The sequence below is a fragment of the Bemisia tabaci genome, chromosome 7 (assembly GCF_918797505.1).
Source record: "Bemisia tabaci chromosome 7, PGI_BMITA_v3".
In the NCBI taxonomy this organism is placed as follows: Eukaryota; Metazoa; Arthropoda; class Insecta; order Hemiptera; family Aleyrodidae; genus Bemisia; species Bemisia tabaci.
In genome coordinates, this window is record NC_092799.1 from 10,421,836 (window position 1) to 10,447,611 (window position 25,776).

Sequence of the window (25,776 nt, forward strand, 5' to 3'; positions counted from 1 at the left end):
GCAATTGAAGATGCGAATCTTTTAATTTAAAACATTTATATCGGTCAACAATTATGGTAAAACCTGATAGAGATCAAATGTCATTTTGGAGAAATAACCTGGTCCATGATGTAATTATTTGTGATAAGCGCATTTTTAATCAAAGTCATCTTATTTTTCTTTAATGGAAAGTGTTGAGTATTTCATCGCAGGAAACATTTACCACTGCGTTCAAAAAACTTTGCTTCATTTTTCCCATTTAGATTCACTTGAATATATACTCTGCTTCCTGCTTCTTACAAACTTAATGTCTCTGCATGCCACCGTATTGAATTTGATGACACGCAAATATCAGCCCCTTGAGGATGAAATTGCATATTCGAGCGTTTGAAGGCGAACGACAAAATTTCACACTGTCATTAGTTTACCTGCACACACACCACAAACACGCTGCGTTAGAGGGAAAATAAGTTAGAAATATAATTGTTCGACGATAGGAACGCATTTGGTCGCGATTTGTAATCATATCGCCCACTGAGCTACCGTGACTTTCGAGTAAACTCCGCCATCAATCTAGAGGAATAATACTTGATTCTATTCATCTAATTAATCCAATGTCCGAAATGTCCTATTCATGAGCTGGACACGGCTATTGTTTTAACTCTTTATTTATGTATCTTGCTTGAGGGCTGCAAAAGGCCGCTTCACCGACAGGGAGAGCAATATTTCATTTTAATCGGTTTAATTAATCTGGTCTTTGGAGCGTCCCGCGTCAGCTGGACATGGCTTTTGTTTCAGATGCTTCTTTGAATGCCCGGAATGGAGGCTGCAACAATTATGAATAGAAAAAATTACTGAAAGAAGATTCTTTTGAATCAATCTGGTTGCGGTAATTTTTCATGACTGTGACATTAATCACTGAAAAAAAATCTCGGTGTATTTACTAAGAAAAGGGTAAAATTACCAAGAATTCAGAGTTCTATTTGATCCCAGTTTTTTCTCGGTAAAATGACCATTTATGGAATTGATAATTTTACCGAAAAATCTCGGTAAAATTATTGACTTTCTCGGTAATTTTACTGGACCTTGGTAAAAACGCCAATATTTTTTATCGACTGTGGTAGAATTACCGAGATAAAATGGCAAAGTTATCGGGAGTTGATTACCAATAAAAGTGGTATTTTTACCTGAAAAAACAGTAAAAATACCGGTTTTTAATTAAGCTTATCAGTCTGTCTTGGTAAAATTACCAATAATTGGTAAAAAAAAAGTGAGATGATAAAGGTGCCAACGGACCGTGGCAAAAACGCCGAGAATTTTTTTTTCAGTGATCGAGCACAGTTAATGTGACCAGCACTGGTTCTGCAGGAAAATATAATTTGAAAATAGGAATCCACTTGCGCTAATAAGCGGAAAGATAAACAGTGGCGAAAAATTTTAAAATTTGAACACGATACAATTTTGGAAAAATTTCTATAAACAACAAGTTCGTACAAAACGCGCTCTAGAGAATTTTTCAGAATATACTTGAAGCCAAGAAAAACTTTCAGTCGGCCTGGGGGAAATTTGAAAATCCCACGCCCCATGAAATATGACAGACAATGATGAGTCTTTCATTGCGGGATAATTTTACAACTGGGTTTGAAACATTTTGATATTGCTTATTTTTCTCTCGTTAGATTCACGTGAGTATCAACTCTGCGTTACGTTCCTTACAAACTTGGTGCCTCCGCATTCCGTATTAATTTTTTGGATGATACAAATCTATTAACTCCTAGGAGATGAAATTGCATATTTGAGTAATTGAAGGCGAATATGAGGATCGCGCTGTCTCAGTTCTTAAGTATAAGAAGGCGCACAGTATGAGTGGGGAAATGGGAAAAAAATATGAGTCACCGAGCCTATTTTGGCCCGGATATTGAAGCCAGGACCAAACCCTATCTAGTGGCCCATCATTGAAGCGGAAGGCTCAAAAGTACCAGCCTTGCCAATGCGACAAGTTAATGCCATACCTTCCCAAACATCGCGATTTTTGAGCCATTTTTCAGGAAGAAAGCAGAACTCCTATTTCCAATCCATCGTATCTCCATGATGGGGCAAAGTGTCGTAACTCTCAGAATCGAATCGAATGAAAATCGACTTTCTTTCAAAATTCATCTCATCTCTTTTGGACGAAATCACTGAACTAACTAAAACAGACATACGCGAGAGCCGTAAGTGGGGAAAAATTGATGTTGTTTCAGACATAACAGCCGTAAGGAGCATCATTCCACCAGAGAGTCAATGAGAGCAATATTTTCAAGTAAAATGGCGCCTTTTCTACCAATTCCTTACCTGAAATTTTGTTTGTTGTTTGCCCAAAGTGCAACCACAAAAGCATGTAGAAGATAACACTTACGGATGTCTTGCCTATCACTAGCCTATCATGAAAATAAAAAAAAAATCCTTTTTCATAATATTGAAAAAAAAATCGTCGATTTTTAATCATCATCGAAATGATTTCTGAGTGTCTTTCGGATGATTGGTGGGTATTAGACAAAGAACGAAGACTTTTTTTAATACAATCTTACGCTCAGACGCTACTGAGCCCGTTCTCTCAAAACTTTATTTTTGCACTTACGGCTCTCTTCGCTAAGACTCACAGTGGATCGAGTCAATAGGAAGGGTCAGACAAAATTTGGAAACTTCAAACTCTTATAACTCCGTTTATACAATACTTCGAGGTTTCAAAAGTGGCTCCATTGGTTTTCTCGTGAAATCTGTCAGAGTCGTACCCCATCAACTATAAAATTTGAAGAAATGAACATCAACATTTGCAGTTTCGGTGAAAAAATTAATGTCCGAGCTCTCTAACTGACCCGATCCCCTGTGTGACGGTAGCGTTGGGGAATTGTTCCCGGGGGAGTCAGGAGCACCACCCTGGCGCACGGTGGATCGAGCTAATCAGAGAAGACGGACATGAACTTTTTGACTAAAACTGCAGATTTCGATGCCTATTTCGTCACGTTTTAAATTTCAAGGGGTGATTCTGGCAGAAAATTCCACGCAGAATCCGACGAACTCACTTTCAAAACCTCAAAATGTTGTATAAGCGGAGTTAGGAGCTTTTAAAGTTTCTGAATTTTGTCCGACCTCTTATATTCACTCGATATATTGTGCGGGGTGGGGGGCTGGGCAGGTCTCTAAGGCATCTACTTGGCTCTCTACAGAAAATGGAGGGGGTTTTGCGATATAAGTGTGTGACATTCCTATCATCTTCGAGATTGTATTTTACAAAATTTTTCGGTCAGAATAGCTCAACATCGCCATCGGCCGAGAGACTTCCCATTTCGTCAAACCTCTGACGTAAGGGTTTATCTAAATTTCCAAATGAGCCCCAGAAAGCATGAATTTATACAGGGTGTTTCAGACCACCTGTACCAGGGCTTTTTCTCGGTTGGTTTAGGTCGTACGAAGTCGGAGACCGCGGGGTTGAATAGGGAATTGACCCCAAGGAATCCGAATTTCCTGGTCCCGAAACCCCCCCACCTTCCCTTTGGGGGTAAAGGGGGGGTCACGATGCTAAAAGTCACGGTTCCCGACCGAATTGCGGATAGATCGCATCAGAATTGAAAAGCACGGAAAATTTCACGTGAAATTGACCCCTAAAAATCCAAAATCGGACCATTCAAGGCCCAAAAGTGACCCCCTAAAGAGGGGGACAGTACCCCCCTCCATAATTTCTCTTCGGTCTCAAAATTGACGTAAATTCTCCAGAAAAAGACGGTTTCCCCGGTAATCGACCTCGAGAAATCCAAATTTCATGGTCCCGAAGCTCCTCTAGCCTCCCTTGGGGGGGGGGGGGTAAACGGGGGGGCCCAATTTTAAAAATCGGGGCTCCTTTCCGAATCGCAAATCGATTGCATCCAAATTGAGGAGCAGAACACATTTACATCTTAAGTGACTCCTAAGAGTTCTAATAAACCCCTGAACGGCAGAAAGTAACTCCCTGAGGAGGGGGGCTTCGCTCCCCCCAAAAATTTCTCAAGATTCCTCTTTGGTCGCAAAATTAACGTCGATTCTTCAGAAAAAGACGGTTTCCTATGAAATCGACCCCGAGGACTCGAAATTTCATGTTCCTTGAGCTCCTCGGGGTCGATTTCATAGGAAACCGTCTTTTTCTGGAGAATCGACGTTAATTTTGCGACCAAAGAGGAATCTTGAGAAATTTTTGGGGGGAGCGAAGCCCCCCTCCTCAGGGAGTTACTTTCTGCCGTTCAGGGGGTTTATTAGAACTCTTAGGAGTCACTTAAGATGTAAATGTGTTCTGCTCCTCAATTTGGATGCAATCGATTTGCGATTCGGAAAGGAGCCCCGATTTTTAAAATTGGGCCCCCCCGTTTACCCCCCCCCCCCCAAGGGAGGCTAGAGGAGCTTCGGGACCATGAAATTTGGATTTCTCGAGGTCGATTACCGGGGAAACCGTCTTTTTCTGGAGAATTTACGTCAATTTTGAGACCGAAGAGAAATTATGAAGGGGGGTACTGTCCCCCTCTTTAGGGGGTCACTTTTGGGCCTTGAATGGTCCGATTTTGGATTTTTAGGGGTCAATTTCACGTGAAATTTTCCGTGCTTTTCAATTCTGATGCGATCTATCCGCAATTCGGTCGGGAACCGTGACTTTTAGCATCGTGACCCCCCCTTTACCCCAAAGGGGAGGTGGGGGGGTTTCGGGACCAGGAAATTCGGATTCCTTGGGGTCAATTCCCTATTCAACCCCGCGGTCTCCGACTTCGTGCGACCTAAACCAACCGAGAAAAAGGCCTGGTACGGGTGGTCTGAAACACCCTGTATGTAAGACAGGGATCACCAGGAAATTGAGATACGCCCTTACGTCCGAGAGGCGACGATTTTTGAGCATGTTCCTGAGGTAAGATCGGAGTAAAATTTCAACTCGTGGCATCTAATTTTGACTCGGTCCACTGTATGGCGTCAAGACGGATTCAACGACGTATGCGAGGCCGCGCATCGATCAACCTCAAATTCTGGGGGGGGGGGGGGGGGCGAGGCAGGACCCGCGCGGGAACCACTCGAAATAATTTTCATATTAATCAGGGGAGGGGGTAATGAAGAGTGACAGGGCAAAGGTGCGCGCGGAGGAGGCGGGACGTCAACTCGGAAGGACAGCCGCAGCCGGCGGGTTGCCTACCCTCCCGGCCCCCGAAGCGCCAAGGACAGAGCCGAACTTTCCCTCTATGCTCCCCGAACCTGTGCTTGACGAGGACCCCTGGAGACGTGGAGGGGGTGCCACCTCTGTATGCGTGAGAGGGGGTGGCACGGGGTGGACGGGAGAGAAGGAAAGGCGGCGCACAGTGGATCGAGGCAATTAGAGAGGTCGCACTTGAAATTTTTGACTAGAACTGCGAATTTTGATGTTTATTTCGTCGTATTATAAATTTTCAAAACGTGGTTATGAAGGACGATTTCACTAGGAAATGAGTGGAGCCTCTTTTAGAACCTCAAAGTTTTGAATGAACGGACACTGAAAAAAAAAATCTCAGTGTATTTACTAAGAAAAAGGTAAAATTACCAAGAATTCAGGGTTCTATTTGATCCCTGCAGTTTTTTCTTGGTAAAATTACCATTTATGGAACTTTCTCGGTAATTTTACTGGACCTTGGTAAAAACGCCAATATTTTTTATCGACTGTGGTGGAATTACCGAGATAAAATGGCAAAGTTACCGGGAATTGATTACCAATAAAAGTGGTATTCTTACCTGAAAAAACAGTAAAAATATCGGTTTTTAGGTAAGCTTACCAGTCTGTCTTGGTAAAATTACCAATACTTGGTAAAAAAAAGTAGGGTGGTAAAGGTACCAACGGACCTTGGTAAAAACGCAGAGAATTTTTTTCAGTGCGAAATTTTTGACCAAAACTGCGAATTTCGATGTTTATTTCATCGTATTTGAAATTTTAAAAACGTGGTTATGAAGGACAATTTCACGAGGAAACGAAAGGAGCCTCTTTTAGAACCTCAAAGTATTGTATAAACGGAGTTATAAGGGTTTAAAGTTTCCAAATGTTGTCCGACCTCTCATATTAACTCGATCCTGTGTGCGGCATTGTGAGAGAAAGAGAGAAGGATTTTTGAGTGCTCGAGGGAGGAAGAGAAAAGTTCCTTTAAGGGACTGATGGAAGGGCAAGGTTCAGGTGAATGTCGAAAGGCGAGAGTTAGAGAGAGAAAAGAATGCATACAAGTCTACGTGAAAACGCCTTATGTACGTTGGAACGGGGCTTCACGGAGAAATAGTCATGAAATAAGTTGAGAGTTTTATGTCATACGGACTGATTATTGAAATTGATGGACAAAGCTATAACCAAAGAATACATACGGAAAAGAGAGCGATCCTTTTGGTTGAAGCGGGTGGCTCCAATTACATTCGGAGGAAACTGTTTGAAAAACTGTTGTAGGTTGCAGTGGTTGGTCTATTACTTACCTTCTTTGTCTATTGTAACCACCCACTTCCACCAATAGAATCTCTCAATTTTTCTTTTCTGCTCTTGATCCACGGCTTTGTCAATGAATGTCAATGATCAGCCCTCTGGACATAGTAGATAAGAAGGAATACATATAGAATTTCTCGAAAATACGTTGCTTGAACTGTAAACGTGGAATCGCCGTGACTCTAAGAGGGCGCTCATAAAATATGTGAAGCTAAATCGATTACTATCGATTTTTTAACGTCGCTACACGGAGAAATAGTCGTATAAGAATTGGAGAATTTTTTGTCCTGGAAATTTTAAATGAGGATTTTAATAAAAGGGGTTTTCTCGAATATACGTTGCTTCAACTGTGAACTTCAAACCGCTATATCACTCTAAGGGACTGCTCATAAAATACGTGGCGCTGAATTTCAGATTTTTTGACACCCGCCCGCCCCTCGCAAAAATTTGCTGACGTAAGCGCTAATCCTAGAACATGTAAAAAAAATGGCGTAACACCCCCACCCCCCCCCCCCGAGCTCTATGTATTTTGTGAACGGTCCTTGATTGAAATTGACATTCTTTCTAGTTTTTAGCCAAAAAAGCACGGAAAGAACTTTTTTAAGCTCTAATATATATTAACTACTCAAGCTCGACGTTTTGTGAAGGAGGGTCCTTGTTTTGTAATCAATAGAAAAATCGATAAATCGACTATCTCATATGCATTAAAATGGACGAAACCCTTCATTCCTAATTCGCAAGATCACCACCACGTTAGTGCGGGTCAAAGGAAAGGAGAGAAAGACCAGAACAGAGGATATAAGATAAGACGAACGAGAAGAAAAGGAAGGGAGGTAATACAGATTAATACTTATGTGCGAGAGAGAGGGGTCGGGTGGTTAAGGTAGATCCACGGTTCAGATTGAGGAAGTGTTTAGATTAATGTGGAAGACAGAGAAAGAGTAAATTGGGGACGGGAGAAGGGATTCAGGTTGATCCAAACCAAAGACGGGAGAGAGTAAAAGCTCCGATGTGTCTAAGAAGACGAGAGGTAAGGGATGAGAGCGGGGGTAGTTCATATGAATATGGAGGGAGAGGGGAGAGGGGCCAGTGGCGAGAGAGAAAGAGAGGCCTGGATAAAAGGGTGGCGGACAAGGTTTCCAAATGGTATCGTAAAATAACTTATGTTACAGTGGGTTCGATGATGTAGAGATCCGAAATAAATTTCATTAGAGATCATGTGTTTTTGCTCAAAAAGTTCAATCAATCTCATCAAACTTTCAGCTGCTAAGTTTGCAACCAGCGACAAACGAGATGGATATCGATAGGGAACTTTAAAATTCGATTCATGATGGCTCTAAGAACATTGAAAAAATTTAAAATGTTAAGTATTCTTGTTCTTTCATGAGCGTTTCATAGTCTACCGATAATGAGTAAATTTCAGCAAGTCTCTCTGATAACATTTAAAGAGCTTCATCGTGATATTTAAATGTAAATGATAAGAGTAATGTGCACGTGTACGTATAGTTTCCTTTCATAAAGTTTAATAACGAAATTTAAGTATAAAATATGCTGTCATAAAATTTCATTTTGTAATATTTGCGCATCCTTCACTGAAAAAAAATGTTGGTCATATGAACCGAACGTTTGGTGTTCCATATCATCCCAATTATTTGGTTTTATCAGACCGAACTTTCGGTTCGTGTAACCAAGCATTCGGCTCATATGACCAGACTTTGTTCGTCAGTTCACTTTACCGTTGAAGTTCGGTTACACGAACCGAAAGTTCCGTTACACGAACTGAAAGTTCCGTTACACGAACTGAAAGTTCCGTTACACGAACCGAAAGTTCGGTCACACGAATGGAAAGTTCGGTTTGACGAACCGAAAATTTGGTTCGACAAACCGAATTAGATGGTTTAACAAACTGAATCAGTTGGGATAATATATAATACCGAACTTTGGTTCATCCGACCGAGCTTCTTTTTCAGTGTTCAGTGGTGAGCCGCGAATGATCGATTACCAATACTGCCCCATTTGAAGCTATGGCAAAGAATCGATTATAAAGGTGTTCGTTGCGATTACCGTGTTTATCGATCCTTTTCCATAGGTTTAAAAGGGAGAACAATCGATAGATCGCAAAGCACATCTTATCACCCTTGATCTAACGGCGAAAAGTTCGAATTTCGAGGACGATGTCGCAATGGCGGTGACGAGGAAGACGCGAGTTAAGACGGACGAGGGACTGAGGGAGAGGAGCAAGATGTTTTGTCGAGTCACTTGGCGGAGGGATGAAGGGATGTGCCCGAGCCCGTGCCGCGTGTGGCGGGCGAGTCCCGGACCTGAGCCCTCGGGGCCCCTCGCGGCCGAATCGCCCCCCGAATGTCAGGGATTCTCAGGTTGGATAGGCAGAAATATCTGATTTTGAAGAAGACTTGGCAACCCTGGGTGAACTCACATACTCGCATCGCCGTCCCAGGTCGACGAACACTTCATTCCGTCGTTGCCAGCCTTGGAAGTCGAAAGCTCGAACTTTCCGGAACTTTGAGCTTGCCAGGATTTCGGACTGATCTCGGGAGAGGGTGCACGATCGATAGGAGCACTGAAAAAAATGATCGATAGGAGCAGAATCTAGCTTAAATCAAAAACCAAGACTCTTAATTTAAGCGGATTTCCTTTTGGTATAAGCTTAAATCTGATTGAATCAAGAGTATTTTTTCTTGTCAATGTTTTCAAGAGTCTGGACTCTAGATCCAATGTGTGTTTTTTTCCAATGAGGGTCGTCAATGAAGCGTATGGCACAAAACTGGACTGCATTTTGACACTACTAATTCCGCCGCTCCTCCAACGTAGGGTGTATCTCTATTTCCACATGAGCCCTAGAAAACATGGAGTTACGCGGGGAACAGGGCTCATGTGGAAAGAGAGGTCCGCTTTTACGTCAGAGGAGCGACAATTTGGACTCATCGGTAAAAACACTTTTACCAACCTCAGAAATTCAGAAGTTTGACTTTTGAAATGGATCCTTGCACAGCATCATAGGCGGATCCAGACACTTCGAACGGGGGGCGTAAGGGGAGTCGGGGGGCGCTCCCCCCTCCCGAAAATTTTCGAAATTTTAAAGCATCTAATATGCAGTTTGAGCCAATTTCGTCATGAATAACTACTGAACATAAGCATCATTCCTTCTTCTTTCCTTCGTTCCTTCCTTCTTTTTCCTCCCTTCTTCCTTCTTCCTCTCCGTTTTCTTCCTCCTTTTTTCGAGGGAACAGGGGAGAGGGTACGCCTCTTATGCCCCCCCCCCCTTATGCCGCCTATACAAGAGATTCTTATGATTTCCCACTACAAAAAATACACATACGAAAGCAAGCCTTGTAAATTTCGAGGTACGCAGTACTTTAAAGTTTGTCAAAATCATAGAATTTTTTCATTTGTATTTTTACCTCATGCAGTGGAAAATCATAGTATTTCCTTGTAGGGATCCATTTCCAGACAGATTTTCAATCCTGAATTTTACGCGAGACCCTACAGTTAGTCCATCATTTTCTCCCACAGCCTATGGGAACCAATCATTTAAACCTTTTGGTTTAGGTTTGGTAAGGATCACTCCATACTCCTTATGTCTTCTTCGTCTATGTCTTTGTCTATCGATTTCAACTATGAGCCCGCAAGAATAGAGAAGTTGCAGGGGTCTTAAATTTTGTGAATTTCATTTTTAAAATGATACTACAAGGAAAACTGAGTACGAGGATATCCTCGGTTTCTGAATTGGACAATTATTTGAGAAAATGTGACAAAATAACGTAATCTGCTAAAATACATGCGTTTAAATGGAAAATGACGTCAGATGACGTCATAAGGCGGCACATTTTCTCACTTTTACATGTATTTTCCCACAATGTCCCATGTCAGAAAAAAAAATATGAAAAATACTGCGAACTCAGCTCATTAAGCACTCTCAGATGAAGCAATAAAATTTTTGTGTGCAAATCCTCCATTGGGACGAAATAGGAATGTAATTCGCGCAAGAGCCGGAGTGTAGCCGCGTCGTAAGCGGGATGTTTTCCGAAGCAGGACGCCAGGGAAAGTCGCAGGTCGAGTCGTGCGCCGATAGCGAGAAGCACTTTCACGCGAAAACTTACAACTCTCGGCGCGATGCACCCACTCCGAGCCGTCATGCAAGTTTGAGGAATCGGAGAGAGGTGCATTTTCGAAGCCTGTCAAAAGTCATTAGTTAAAACCAAAATCGAATCCGTCATTTGCGAAAACGCTTTTTCACCGAAATGAAAATGCGAGAAAGATATGCTACAGAACGTTTACCCGTACCTTTCATAGCTCCAAAATCACTGGAAGAAAATGTGCTCAAGTATGATGATTCTTGAATTTACCGCCGAGAATTTTTTTTTTTTAATCTTGATGTCTTTTTGGTTTTTGGGAATCACCGATTTGATTGAACAGACGTAAGCACCAAAAGTTGAGGAAAACTGAAAAACTTCACATCTTTGACTTTTCTTAATATTTCTGTTCGATTAAATGGGTGAAGATTTTAACTACCATCTAGAATATTACCGATTCACACTAATAGGAGCGGAGCAATTGGTCAAAAAATAAATCATTGTAAAATGTCGGCGGTATCCACCCTTCTTCCACTAAACTGCTCAGCGCTTACATTTTTGGCAGTAGTATGCCCTATGCCAGTTGTGCATTTAGTAGAATGCGTGTTCGATGACAACATGAAAAATTCCGCACACTCATGAACGGCAGTAATTTGTGACAGGCAATTGGCAAATGCAAAACGCTAAGATTTTCCTTCATTTTCGCTTGATACCGCATACCTACTACGGAGTTCGAATAGTTGCGCGATTGATTTCCACATTTAACAATGCGAGCATTTGGACTGCATCTTGCAATTAGGATCTATAAATTCTGGCCCGGTTTAAAAACAACGTATGTGCCATTAGTTTTCCTATGCACATAAGTGTTTTTTCAGATGAGCCAGAATTTATAGGTCCAAATTGCAAAATGCAGTCCATTTATTGTGTGCCCTTACGCATAGTTTTTATCATGATGAAGCACCCCGCGCTAAGAAAGAGGTGACTTGGAGATTCTGCTTTTTTCAACAAAGCGAATACTCAAAGGTAAAAAAAAAAAAAAAAAAAAAAAAAAATTAAAGCTTAAAGAGGGAAAATTGGGTAACGTAAGACTTATCTTCATTGCAACGTCTTAAAATTGCCTGTTGTTTTATTTTTACTTTTTATTAATAAACCAATAAAAGCCGCACTATTCATAGTTTACACAGAACACTCTGCTCGTGAAAATTCTATACCCGTAAATATGACCAGAAATAACGTCCGTTGATTTTCCTTCAGAAAAAGTAAAATGCTATGTGGAATAAGCATTGTCGCGAATCAGGATACGTGTTAAACAACTTTTGCTATTGATTTGCGTGCAACCAACAGTATTTCAAAGCCAAAAAGGATCCCGGCAACCCCGCGCGCACACACACATACATTCTAGCGCGCTAGGCGAATTAGCTTTTGCCAGGTTTCCATCTTTATCGAGGAATATGTAATGAGCTTTTATTGTGCGATGCCTTATTGGGTTATATCTCCGACCGCACAAATAAACTTCCAGATTCGAGTTTAATCAACAGACACACAGGCCCCACTCCTGCATTCGCGGAGCCAGCGCCCTCTACATCCGCGCGCTCGCACCGTCATCCGGCCCAGCCCGCCCGGGTTAATTTTCCGAATTTCCCGGCCCGAGCCACAATGGGCCCGCGATTATTTTCACCACACCCTCGCTGCCAGATCGTGCAAGAATAAAAATATTTCATGCCATGTTGATGCAGAACGTCGCATTAGCCCCTTGACGTTTGCTAAAGTTTCTCTCATAGATAACGAGTTTTGGAGGTTAATTTATTACTATTTTCCCTCCAATTTTTCCAATAATTTGGTCAGCTATTTTATCTGAAGTATTTGAACATTTTAAAGGGGAAAAATTCATAACAATCGTCGAAAAAAGATATTTTAACAGTAGAAATTTGGCAGCCTTCGGATGCTCCTGTGACGTTTTTCCTCGAGTCGACTGCATTCACGGGTGAAATTGAGCTTTTTTGAGGCGTCGACGAAGAGGTCGTCTTAATTATTTTGGGCTTGCACCGCACCGCTAACACCGGTGAAGTCTGATAGGTTATTTTCCCGACGACGAGAAATTTTCGCCTCGATTGCAGTGTTGCAATGTCGTAAAAATGATATGAATTTAACTCTACGGAACTTTATTTCGCAGGCAAATTATCAGCATGGACTCGCAACCAAGCTGCGGCAATGTTCGCTATTTTGGAAAAGTGCCGGTAGCGATCATCAGCCGTAATTTTGCTTCCAGAGTTGGCTCAATTGAACCCGATCGTGTCGGGTTACGAGAAAATGAAAGCATCCTTATAATCGCGCCACTGGTATTCGAATGGAACCAGTTTCAGCCACTACTATCCTACCGTTAAATTATCAATGGAAATTGTATTTTTTTTATTTTATTTTTTTTTATTGTTTTTTATTTTTAATTTTTTTTTTGGAAGACATTGTATTTAAGTGCAACGTAACTACTACAAGAATATTTGATGTATCCATCTACATGATTGAAATAAACTAAATTAATTTTATTAAATATACAGGGTAACGTTAGATAGCAAAATCATTACTTTTTATATATTACTGCACATTTTGATCAGTTTTTATGGTGTCTTAATCCTACCGTTTTTTATGAGTTTTCCTGCATATTGTTATGAGTCACATTGAACAATATTTCGAGGAAGTGACGAAAATCACAAGATGGCCGCACAAAAGCATTCTTTGACAAATGCACTGAAAATAAACAGCATCTTGATTGCGTAACACGAAAAGGAACCCCTATTTCTGGTTCGCATCAGAAATCAAGTATGTGTCATTAGATTCCTTATGCACTTAGGTGCTTTTATGAATGGTCTAAAGTAGCTTCTCCATTACGTAATACAGTCCAATCAGGCTATTCGCAAGAGGAGTTTCAACCAAAATGTATAACAGAAGGAGGCTAAATATTATTTAAAAAACGAAAGAAGTTGTTGCAATAACTTTATAACTTAAAAACTCGGAACTTCCTTCCACCGGTTAACTTTTCGCGCAAATACTCCCATCTTTGTACATTCCGCTGAAATTTCAACATTTGAACAATGTATAAATCATAGAATTGATCAAATAGATTTGCGTTTCTTCAGATTTTATTTTTCCGTGAATTGGTTTTGCTGGGTGACATGTGGAGAAAACTTAATTTATATTCATATATTTAATTATTTCTCGATCAATATTTACTTTCAATAAAGCTAATGGAGCCGGATTGTCCAATTTATAGGTATAGCTCGAGTAGTTACAAATTAAATTTTCTCTCCCGAATTTATGAAATCCCTCTAACGTGGAATCTAATACTCTCGTTGTAAACCCTTCCTTAACCTAGAGATTGAATAGCATCATCAAAATGAGCTCAAATTTTTGAATAAAACCGATCCCGGGGGCCAAAAGGGCTAAGTCTCGCACGCGAGATAACGGGGCATGAATGAATAATGACTATGGCAAAGGGTTGTAGAGGGGATCGCAAATTACAGGACACGCCATAAATTCCGTCCCCGAATTAAGGGGCCGTAAAAATCGTCTCTATTCAGGGAAACATGATCGCGTTGTATCCTCTCGAGTCTTTGCAGCCTCCTCCGTACTTAAAACCGCGTATTTGAACGAGGTTACTGTTGGACTTACGTTGTTTCTGTTAACGAAAGCGCAGTGGCGAGCCTAAGCGCTATGGTGTCTTCATTCATCATGGATAGTCCGGGTTTCGGAAAATGAGCACTTTGTTCGTGCCCAAGGAAACTTCACATCGGGGGGTTGATAAATGATGCAGCCATGTCAATGTATGTACCCAGCTAAGACGTCAGAATCCTTGGAATTGCTCCTCGAACCCTGTAGCATCTTTCCTCAGGGAAAATAGCTTTCAAAACACCGAATATGTTCTTACAAATTTTAGGCTACCCGAGCTTTGAGGCTCTCTGTCATTAAGAGATATTGCAAAAGAGCAGTTTTTGATACATTAAAATATAATAAAAAAAAGCTGACTAGTGGATGAACGAAGTCCGGCGTTTGAAATTTATTTGCGAAACGTCACCTAGTGATTCCTGAAGTTGAAAAACGCGTGTTTCCTTCACACATTTTTAGAGACCCTCAATTTTGTTTTGCGTTCTTAAGAAGAAAAATCCAAGCCATCCATACAATTTTGGGTGCATATTTTTTAATGACATAGAAAAACGATCAGAAAATTTCATAAAAACTGTCAATAATTGTTTATCTTAAATGAAACGTGAGAAGAGATTTGTGACGTTGCAAACGGAGATACGTCTTTAGCCATCGATATGCACATTAGGACATTATAAGTGTCATCATTTTAATTTGAACGATTGTTAGTTTGATTTTATTTGTGTTCACTAGCTATAAAATCGCATTGGGCAAAATGTGAATATTTATATAGTTTTTTTTTTTTTTTTTTTTTTTTTTTTTTTTTTTTTTTTTTTTTTTTTTTTTGGTATGTTTCTTTGCGCTTGTTGGAAAAATAGCTAAGTTAATGCACGAACAGAAACTAAGTGATTACTTGGTATCTTTGCGATTTTTTTACGGGTGGACCGCATCTGTCGAGAAAAAAACGAACTGTAAATTGGATTACATGTTGCAATAAGGAACCACTATTTCTGGCTCTCCCATAAAAGCTCATATCTACATTCGGAAACCAGTGGCATGTATGTTGTTTCTAAAATGGGCCAGAAATAGTGGTTCCTTATTGCAAAATATAATCCAATTGATCCTCAGCGTTCCTCATGGATAATTCTACCAACTAAGTAACAAGAACGCGAGAAGAAATTTCGTTAGTGTGCGCTGAACGATGTTCGGCGCGATGATACAACTATTCGGCCTCTGCTGTGGGGCGTGTGGTATCATCCACGACTGAAGGAAAACAACTATACTGTTGAGCAAATAAATACGCTTCAGTACTGTGTACCTACAGTTTCAGGCGTTTGCAAATGTCAATTTTGTTCATTGAGCTGCACAATATTTAATGTTTAATAAGAATTATAACAAACACAAGACTTAAGTGATATTTTATGAAAAATTACGCAAGCCAGAGTATATGACAAAACTTCATAGTGCCTTTTTCGCGTGTACGTCAATCAAAAGTTGTGAAAAGAGGCATCGATTGTATGATAATTTCAGCAATTGAACTTGACTTCACTTTAAAGTGCTGAATTTGGAAATATTTGACGAAGGACATACCAATTTACATTTCAATAAAATAGTTCAAAGAACAATCAATGCATGACTGCAATGATTTTTTTTTTGTTCGTTGTATTTTTTTTCTTTTGTTATAGATTCTTAAAACATAATTACGAGGTAATAACTCATGCAGAAATTGCATACTGAAAATGATGATTTCGAAATAAAATATCCAAGCTAAAGAGACCAATTCGTCTTTTTTCTTCCTGAAGGTAGAAAATGGAGAGGTCCTTGAGGTCTTTTGCGTCTGCCACTAAAATTTTATTTGATGAAATTACCTACAGTTGATCAGGACTGTATTACCATCGTTCTAAGAAGCACTTTTCAGCCTGTATAGTCTTTCCATACACCTGCATGCAAAAATATGAGACTGACAAAAGAAAAATTGAATGATAAAAAATAATGAGCTCCCTTTAGTTGACTTGAGGTAGGAATTCAGAAGAGAAGGAGGACGTGTGAATTTCAACAAGACACGCATTTGAGCATAAATTCGTGAGGGAGAGAGAGAGAGAGAGAGCTGCAGGATCTCTCGCTATTACGGTAAAATAACCCTGTGCAGAGTATCATTTCGTTATTCAACTTTGCAATGTGCTGCAGTTTAAGATCGAAGCACTCCATTACACCTTCTTCAATCCCCGCCCTCGTATCATTTACTGAAACCTAAAAAAGAAAATGGGAACTACAAGACCACGCTACGTTCAAATCTCGGCGATGGATCCTGTTAGGATCGGAAAATGAGGTCCCGATCCATGATGAGATTTTTAGGAGAATCTCATATTTACATGACCTAAAATAATGACAAGAGGTGATAAAGTATCCAAAAAAAAGTATGACAAAAAGCACAAGGCTGAAATACAAATTTCATTTCATTTAGATTTGGGTTTATTGTATTATGATAGCAATTTTCTTCTGAGGACACCATTGGTGATTCACAGAAAAAAAATGGTAAATTTTCCCATACTAAGACGCAGCAATACGAGTATGGTAATAAACACTAGACTCAATGGTAGCATGTACCATATTCTTGTAAGTGTCATCAGAGTTCTGGTGAATACTACTATAATTCTGGTTACTTTCACTAAATAATATCACTGTGTGCAAAATCAAGTAGACTTGTAGCAGATATTACCGTACTTTTTTCATCTATCTGTAATAATATCTCACAATCGATTGGATGATCCAGCAAATTTGCAACTTTGTCTTTTCTCCATTTAAACCCATGGAAATGTATCGATTCTTGTAGGAGGAACCATGTGCTCCGACAAGAATCGATTATTTAGCATAGGTTTAAATAGAGGAAATCCGGTGTTGCCAAAAGTGTTGGATCCACCTTTGGGATGATCAATATACACTAAAAGTAACCATGCGACATGGAGACCTAACCAAAACATTCTTTTCGGGTCCATTCGACTCAAAATATCGCAAACTGAATTGTTTTTTAAATGATTATTTCTCTCTTGTTTTGCGACTCCTTAATCTTAGCGAAATGAATTTCATATTTTTATGCTGTCCTTGCTCCTCATCACTGAAAAAAAAAGTATGGTAACATCTACTATAAGTCTACTAGAATTTTTACACAGTGATACTAGGGAAAATAACCAGAATTATGGTAGGAATTCACCAGAAATCAGGTGATACTTATCACAATATGGTGCATGCTACCGTAGAGTCTGGTGTTCGTTACCATACTCATATCACTGTGTCAGAGTATGGTAAAATCTATCATTTTTCTTTTTTCAGTGATCGACCATAAAATGCTCAGGATTCCAACTCCGATGAACATAAACAAGAAAGGCATGAAAAATCATTCAAATCCGGAAATTTGAGAGTCAATGTGTGAAAATTTACGAAAACAAACCGACAGTAACATCCACTTTTCGTCGCCCAACTTTTAAGCCCCCCATCAAGGCTCCCCGAGTGCGCTCGAGTATGAAATATTCATCGGAAAATGATTTTTCAAGTCTGAGTAAATATGAACAGCCGGCTGATTCCGCCCCGAAAGCTCCGCCTCTCGGGGACCTAATACGATTACGCGCCCGGGTGCGAGGCGGGCTGCGTCCGCGCGACCCGAAGGCGCAGACCGGATAAAACGAAAATAATTTACATAAACAAAACAAACTACACTATCCGCGGTGAATTTTAAACCGGGCAAAATGTGCCCCTCGCCCGGGCCTTGAGGGATGAAAATATTCGATTCCGTTATTGAAAAGGCGAGGCCGCAGCGAGTGGCTCGGGGAACTTTCCCCACGCTAAAACTTCGAAATTGGTTTCGAAGGCGAGATAGGTGTGCGCGGTGAAACCGCGCAACCCCTTCGGGAACTTTACGGTAGTGCGGGGGTTTTACCGAGCGGGGTGGTGCTAGTGTTTCGAGTCACTTTTTCCTACGGGATCATCCTTTGTTTGGGGAAGCGACGACGAAAATGTCGATAGGGAGTCGGGCGCGGTATGTACGGATATGGGCTGTGGGTGGCGGGTGGACCGCCAGCCCCCAACCCCCTCCGCGACCGGTGGGGGCGGCGAGAGAGGGGCGGGCAGGGCAAATGGCAATGGATGTGTTCTGCTTATCGGCCACCCCATGATGTACCAGATCCCATTTATCTTCCTCGCTGCTATACCGTTTTCCTTAAGTCTAAGGGTTTAACCCTCTTATTTTATTCCTGTTTGCTTTCCTTCGGGGGATAGCCACCCCGCACCAAAACTCAAATACATTCCCCCACCCCCTCCGCCTCGCCCGCCCTCTTCCCGCTTTTCCGCGAGTATCCAGCCTGTCACTGGGAATTTAAATGAATTCACAATTCCAATTTCCATTCCTCCGGTTCCTCTGCCCGGCTCGCTCGGTGCGGTGGATGGCGGATCTCATAATTTATCTTTATAGCCCGTGACCTCTCCCGGTCCGCCTCGCCAACACTCCCGGCTAAATTGCCTACTCTATCAGCTCCAGGTCTCCGATCCGACCGCGCGATGCCGATTTCGTCCGCTAGGTGGCGCTGCCTCCGTAATAGCCACTCAGAACTCGTCGTGGGTCATTACTAATCATCCCCTCGCCGGGAGAGACCGGAATTGGGGTGCAATATCGCTAAGAACATTACTTCCTGACCTTAGGGATTCGCGACGCGTGCTGGAAAAACACTTTTAACTTCCCAAAAAGGATTCTAAGATAACTCTGATAATAGGTCGATGTATACTTATGGTTCACTTTTTGAGTGCAGCGCCCTCATCGTAGGCTGCCCCGTAGAAAGAGAAGAAAAAGAAAAAAAACGTGGGTCATAACTCGAACTGATTATACATACGTAGTTTCTGAGCCGAGTCAGGAATTGTAGTTCCTAATTTCAAAATGCAGTTATATTATTGTGGTAATCGGCCTGATGGATCTTTAGGAATCTTGACGGATGGTCGATGAAAATTTGAGAGGTCTTAGAGCTAAAATAGTTTCCATGTTCCCTACTAACATTATAACTTTCCAGTGTTATTTACTAGAAGTCATATTTAGGATAGAAAAACAGAACACATTTTTTCGAGAAAACCAGGAGAGCTTTTCCTAAGACGGTTAGCAGAAATATGTATGTTTATAATGTTAACCATTCTGGTTGAAGCCGTCCAATTAGATACCCGAGGGAAAAAAGTGTGAGGGGTTATTTTCTAAAATTGTAGTGCTATCCCAATTCATTGGATAATATGGACCTTTCTAATTAATTGTGGCAGCACCGCAATTAAAGTTGGGGTAGTACTGCAACATTCGGATTGTTAATCTAATTTATTGGAGTACTAACACAATTAATTGGGAATGTCCACGTCATCCAACAGTCCTTACCTTTTTCCTCTGTGTATGAAGTCGAGGACCGAAGGAAAAACCGTAAGGATGAAAAGAAAAGTGGCAAAACTCTGAAGACGTGTTGATGCCCCCAACAAAATCCTCAACTCCGCAAATATTATTGCATAACCAAAAGAAAAGACGGGATCGAGGCCCCTCAAAGACAAGTGATAACCGAGTGCGCGAGCGTGATGGCCGCTTCTCTCTCCGCCCCCCGCTTTCTCGCTTCTTTTCCTTTTTCGTCTGGTGCAAACTGGAGCTAACAAGCAGCAAACAGAGCAATTTAGCCGAAATAGGCCAAAGCCAGACGTGTGGCCCTTTCCATCTTCACTTTTTCTCCGGGCCCGAGCATACGTCGATTTCATTTCCTGTCTCCTCCGAGTTCCGAGCCTCCGATGTCTTTGTCCCACCGACGCACAATGGAACAAGCTAATAGAGGAGGTCGGACATGGAATGTGTGGCTATAATTTTGAAAATTTGATGGCTTTACGTCAGAAATTCAATTTCAAGGGGTGCTCTTGAAAGGAAATTTTACCACAAAACTAATGGAACCATTTTTTTGTTTCATATTTTCGAAAATATGAGCTTTTAAAGTTTCCAGATGTTGTCCGACTTCTTCTAAAGCCTCGATCCAGTGTGCGACGAGTCTGTTATTCCTCAATTTAAACTTATTTCTCGCCTACCGTCATTATTGTGAGCTACAGAAAATTGCGAGGTTCTCCTGGAGTATCTCTATTGGGAGAGTATGGACAACTCGAAAATTTGGAGGTTAGGTTTGATCAGGTCATGTAGCTTTTGGGGCCCAAAAGGGTAGCCAACCTATGAACTCGAATTATCCAGTGGTACTAATTTAAATTGCGAGAGTAGGTAGTTAGGTACACTGATCAAAAAATGATAGAAGTACGAATAAAACTTTGAGTTCGCATACAAATTCTCCATTTCAAAGTCTTAATCCTTAAAAACGCTTGTTTACAATACGATGTCGGTACTATTGATCAATATTTCAAAATGTGTAGGTTGACAGTCGCCCTGGTCGCCCTTTTGGGCCCCAAGAGCTACATAAATCGAGTTGTCCATACTCTCCCTATAAAGGTACTCTAGGTTCTCCGAAAAGCCGCGATGAAAGTCGACAACTCAGCTCCTTTTTTACAGTTATTAGAAAGGACTGTTTTTTCTAACGTTTAGCAACCTCGCCCTCTTGCATATTCTAAATGATTTCTCAAATTTTATTTTCCTGGCGCAGTATTTAGGTGTGTCATTGTTTGCGAGCCCTTGCATACGTCGCTCTTACGTGTCACACGCAATTCGTCTCTAAGATCTCCCAACACATTGTCATTCCCATATTTGTTACTCTCAGCTTTCAAGCAAACATAGTTGCCACTCTAAGTCGCCGAGATGAATGAAAGGTACCTCAAAGTCGGAAACCTAACTTTAGTAAGTATTCAATAGAATCTGGTGAGGCCATCGGAGGCACTTCTTTTCAAGAAGATAATACAATTTTGAACTTTTTCCTGTAGAGGGAAGAGGCCGTACTGGACAACTGCATGCTGTATCGAGCCGAATAGTCTGATAAGCCTTCAATTTTGAATATGCAATTTGAGCGCCACCAGAGTACGAATAGTTATCTCAGAGAATCCGGTGCACTTACAATTAGTTGCTAATATGGGAGGATGGCGATCGCATGCTGTAGCGAGTAGGAGCGGCCGATTTGCCTTCAATTTTGAGGGTATGAAATTTGAGCGACACCAGAGTACACGCAAAAAAGAGGTAGCGGTTATGTCCCAACTTGGACATTTAATTGTTGTAAAAATTCATTGTTGTAGTGCCCCAATTAATATTGGTAGTATAAAATTTGAAAATGATCACCTCTAGCCAATGTTTGAAAAATCCTTCTTCATCGAACAATCAGGGACCTTGAATGTCCAATTAGCGGGCTGATTATTGACATTGACAGACGAAACGATAGACAAAAAATACATAGGGAGTATGGAGCGATCCTATCAGTTGAAATGGGTGGTTTCTATAGACTAAAGAGAAAAAATGATGGACTAACTATAGGGTCTCTTGTGGGTTGCCGTTAGCCTGTTGCCTACCTCATTTTTGTCCATTGCAACCATCCGCTTCCACCAAACAGGATCCCATCATATCCCTTTTGTAGTATTGTCTAATGCTTTATCCATCAATTCCAACAAGCAGCCCGCTGAAAATTTCCCATTATTCTCGCTCATTCCTGGCGAATAATTCGGACGAGCGTATTTCGCAACGTCGCGGAAGGCCGCAGCGCTGGAGAAGCCGTGAGTGCACTGCTATTCGTTTGAGTGAGAGGTAGGAGCCTTTAATTTAAAGGGAGCCCCGGCACCGGCTCGGCGCAACGCGACGGGAGCAAATAAGTTCCGAAAACGTCCCCGGGATCCCGTCGCATCCTGTCTTCGTCAAATTTCACCTCGTCCTCATTACTCCGCTCCCGAGCTCACAATCAGGCTCCCATCACACATGCATCCCCCACCCCCACCCCCTCGCGACCCCCGGGCCCCGCCGGGAACCAGGAGCTAACTTACCCCAAATCAAAGCCGGGACCCTTTGCATCAGCGCAACGATGCCGATAGAGACCCTTCGTAGATGAAGTTACAATTGCAATGGAGATGTTGCATGTGTGAGGAATTTGCGATTTGACCCTTCATTCTTATGTAAAAGTTCGCGAAAAACACGATGGTGCCACTGGTTTCCCCTGAAATCAACTCCCAAGCTCGAAAAAAGCTCTCAAGTTGAGGCCAAAATGGAGGGGATGTCCCACGCTATCCTGAGAGTCCACCTCTACATCAAGACAAACTCTCCATGCAAAGATAGGGAGCAAATGCATTGACAGGGCCGCCACCTCATTTGAGGACTCCAAAACTGAAAACACGGCAACCCTGCTAATGTATTTGCTCCCTATCTTTGCATGGAGAGCTTGCCTTGATGTAGGGGCGGACTCTCAGGATAGCGTGGGATATCCCCTCCATTTTGGCCTCAACTTGAGAGATTTTTTTGAGCTTGGGAGTTGATTTCAGAGGAAATCAGTGGCACCGTCGTGTTTTTCGCGAACTTTTACTAAGAATCAACAGTCAAATCGCAAATTCCTCACATATGCAACATATCCATTACGTATCTGAAGCACTTGCAACAGGTAAATAGTCAAATCGGGCATTTTCTCAAATCCCTACACCGTAAAAAAGGATGCTGTTTTAACATGCTGGATGTAAAATAGTGTGCGACAGCTCATAAAACGCTGAATTAACCACCGCAATAGTTAGTTTTACATCTTGGCATTACTAAAGTAACCGCTGTAGCGGTTATCTAAGCGTTTTGTGACTTGTCGCACACTTTTTTTCGTCCAGGGTGCGTTAAATCAGCATCCTTTGTTTTCGGTGTAGGCAAATAGTCAAATTTTGATACTTTACAAAATGTTCCAAATTCATGACGAAAATTTCACGAGTTTTCAATATTTTGAAAAAAAATAACTCGTCAAATTTACGAGCTTTCTTCGTTCCTTCCTTTTCAAACGCTCTTCATATACTTAAATGTTAAAATTTACAAAAATCCTAAGTTTTATGACACGCTGCAAATTTTAAGTGTTTTTTTTTGGAGACTGTAACCTAAATCTTATACATAAAACTAAATTGTTTGTCCTGACGTTGAAGTAAAAGTATACAAGCTGAAATTTCTAAACTTTTTATTATTGTGATTTCAGGTAACACAGAGTATTCGACAAAGGGGCTTTAGAACTAACTGGGTATACCATGGCGCAATGCGGTTCAGCGCTTACATTTACTGGTCAAATATAACATGATCCAGCAATTTCATGACCTTCCTCATCGCATTCTAAGCAGGTAAAACCCTTTAATTTGTCTACTTATTTCTTCCTTTAAAGATAGTTCAAATAAATTGCTTTCAGCAAAAATCCGACGTCACAATTTTAGTGACCAGTGGAATGTCTTTCAGGTGATAATGGGCTAGTTGGAAGAGATGACAAACTTTTTACAGATGATATATAGAGGAATTAGTTTACCTTTTTATACATCTCAGGGATATGATTATTTTGAAATAAACTGAGGAATGAAACAAGCGAATGTTTCTAAATTAGTAAAAAATACTATGGGAGTTTGTTTTAAAAGAAACCAATGGAGAGTCTTTCAGGTGATAATGGGGTAGTTGGAATAGATGAAAAACGTATCACAGATGATGAGAAAAGGAATGGATTTGCCACTTTACACATCTTAAGGATATGATTATTTCGAAATAAACTAAGGAATGAAACAAGCGAACGTTTCTAAATTGGTATGAAAAATACTGTGGGAGTTTGTTTTAAAAAAACCAATGGAGTAATTAGGTGATAATGGACTAGTTGGAAGAGATGGAAAACGTTTTACAGATGTTATGAGAGGGCATTAATTTACCGTTTCATACGTCTGAAGGATATGCTTATTTCGAAATAAACTAAGAAATTAAAAAAGAAACAAATGTTTCCAAAAGAGTAAAAAATTCTCTGGGAGTTTTTTTTTTTTTTTTTTTTTTTTTTTTAAAAAAAAAAAAAAGAAAGAAAAAAAAGCAGGTCCAGGGTACTCAATTCCGTATACTCCATCTGGGAAGATGCCGCAAAATTCACAGCTTTCATGCGTTTTTAATGGGCGAACGTTACGCAGGAAGACCTCTTTAATAGGCGAACGTAACGCAGGAAGACCGCTAAACGCGGAAGAGCGGATTACCATAAAATTAAAATCACTGAAGATTCATCCGCGTAAAAGCACCGATGCATCCATCATTAAGGCCTCATTTACACCGTGTTCAGGCAGCTCATCCTTTCCCGGGATTAGTCGAAGCCGGAAGATTTTATGTATGGCTTTACTGGCGACTTTATGCAGTGGGCGAATATTTTCCGGTGGAGAACTCGTCTGAACTTATATGAGTCGGGAGTGATGATAATAAGGATGCTGCGATTCGCCGATTTTACTGGCGAAACCACCATCCTTCGAGAGCCCTTTATGGTGAGATACTTGTTGCCAAATTGTTGCACATAAATAATTCGATAAGGGGATGAGAAGTTGTTCGGAAAGAGGATAAGACCTTCTACGGGTCGATTGTTGAATTGTTATCGAATGATTCGATCAGATCGATAATGCCCTATCTTAGCAATGCTTTTTATCGATCAAGATCATTAGGTATCAATTTAACAATCGAGCCTCGAACAAAAGCATTTTTGGCGTTGGCGATTCTTCAGGGCTGCTGACTCTAATACTCGGAACATAAAATTAAATATTTTTGGATGCTTTTTTTTACCCTCCGAATAATGTTCTTTTTAAAGTTATAGACTTAAGTAACAGGTCGGTTTTCTTTTGTAAAAAATGAGTAGTGGTAGAAGTAAAGTTTGTTTCATTTATAGAGGTGGCTCAGCATTTTTGACCATTTCCATGTATGCATTTGAAGTACAAATTATTTTCTCAACAAAAATTTTAATAAAAATTAATTTAATAGGCCGCCACTGGTATGTACGTGATTTTGAACTGGCGCCGGTGGGTGGACTGAGAAAAGCAATGACTGAAATGATCAGAATAAGTGTTTTCCACGCGATCTTTTAATTATTTATATTGATAATCAGTGTTGGTGTCAGTATGATAATAATTGTGCGAAGGTGATTGTATAATTATATCATCGCTCATGGCCGCAATTAAAAGAGACTTCATATAGAACACCAAATTTTTAATCATAGTTTTTCTGAGCATGGTATCATAATAAAATACATGTCGCTGTATATTCAGCGATATTTTCTCAAAAATTTGGCAACTGTCAAACAAAAATCCCCGCAATCGCCATGATTTCGTACTGCAGCATCGTTTGCACGAAGTCAGGTCTCGGAACGCATATCGCGATGCATCGAGCGCATTCATCTCCGCGAACCTCAAAAATATCGAATTCCGATTTCAATAGATCGAAGCCGGCGCTAATAAAACACCCTCGTTGGAAATACACTTAGACGGCAGTTTCATAATGATGCTTTCTCATTAGCAAATGCTCATCATCCGACCACAAGTGTGTAAATACATCCATTACGTCACTTGAACTACATTAAGGCTCCGTTTCCCCCCACCCCCCACCCCCCTCGACCGAGGATTTTTTAAGGCCTCCTCTCGGATGGAGTGCCCCGA

The 25,776-nt window shown here is 40.9% G+C and overlaps 1 protein-coding gene across 1 annotated transcript in view; it reads left to right on the top strand.

Annotated features, from left to right (window-relative positions):
• The first annotated feature begins 2,130 nt into the window (after positions 1-2,130).
• Marcal1 (SWI/SNF-related matrix-associated actin-dependent regulator of chromatin subfamily A-like protein 1) overlaps positions 2,131-25,776 on the top strand; it is a 198,724-nt gene continuing 175,078 nt past the window's right edge. The window contains exon 1 of the mRNA XM_019048946.2: positions 2,131-2,143. The gene's annotated coding sequence lies outside the window, so the exon portion shown is untranslated. The remainder of the gene's footprint in view (positions 2,144-25,776) is intronic.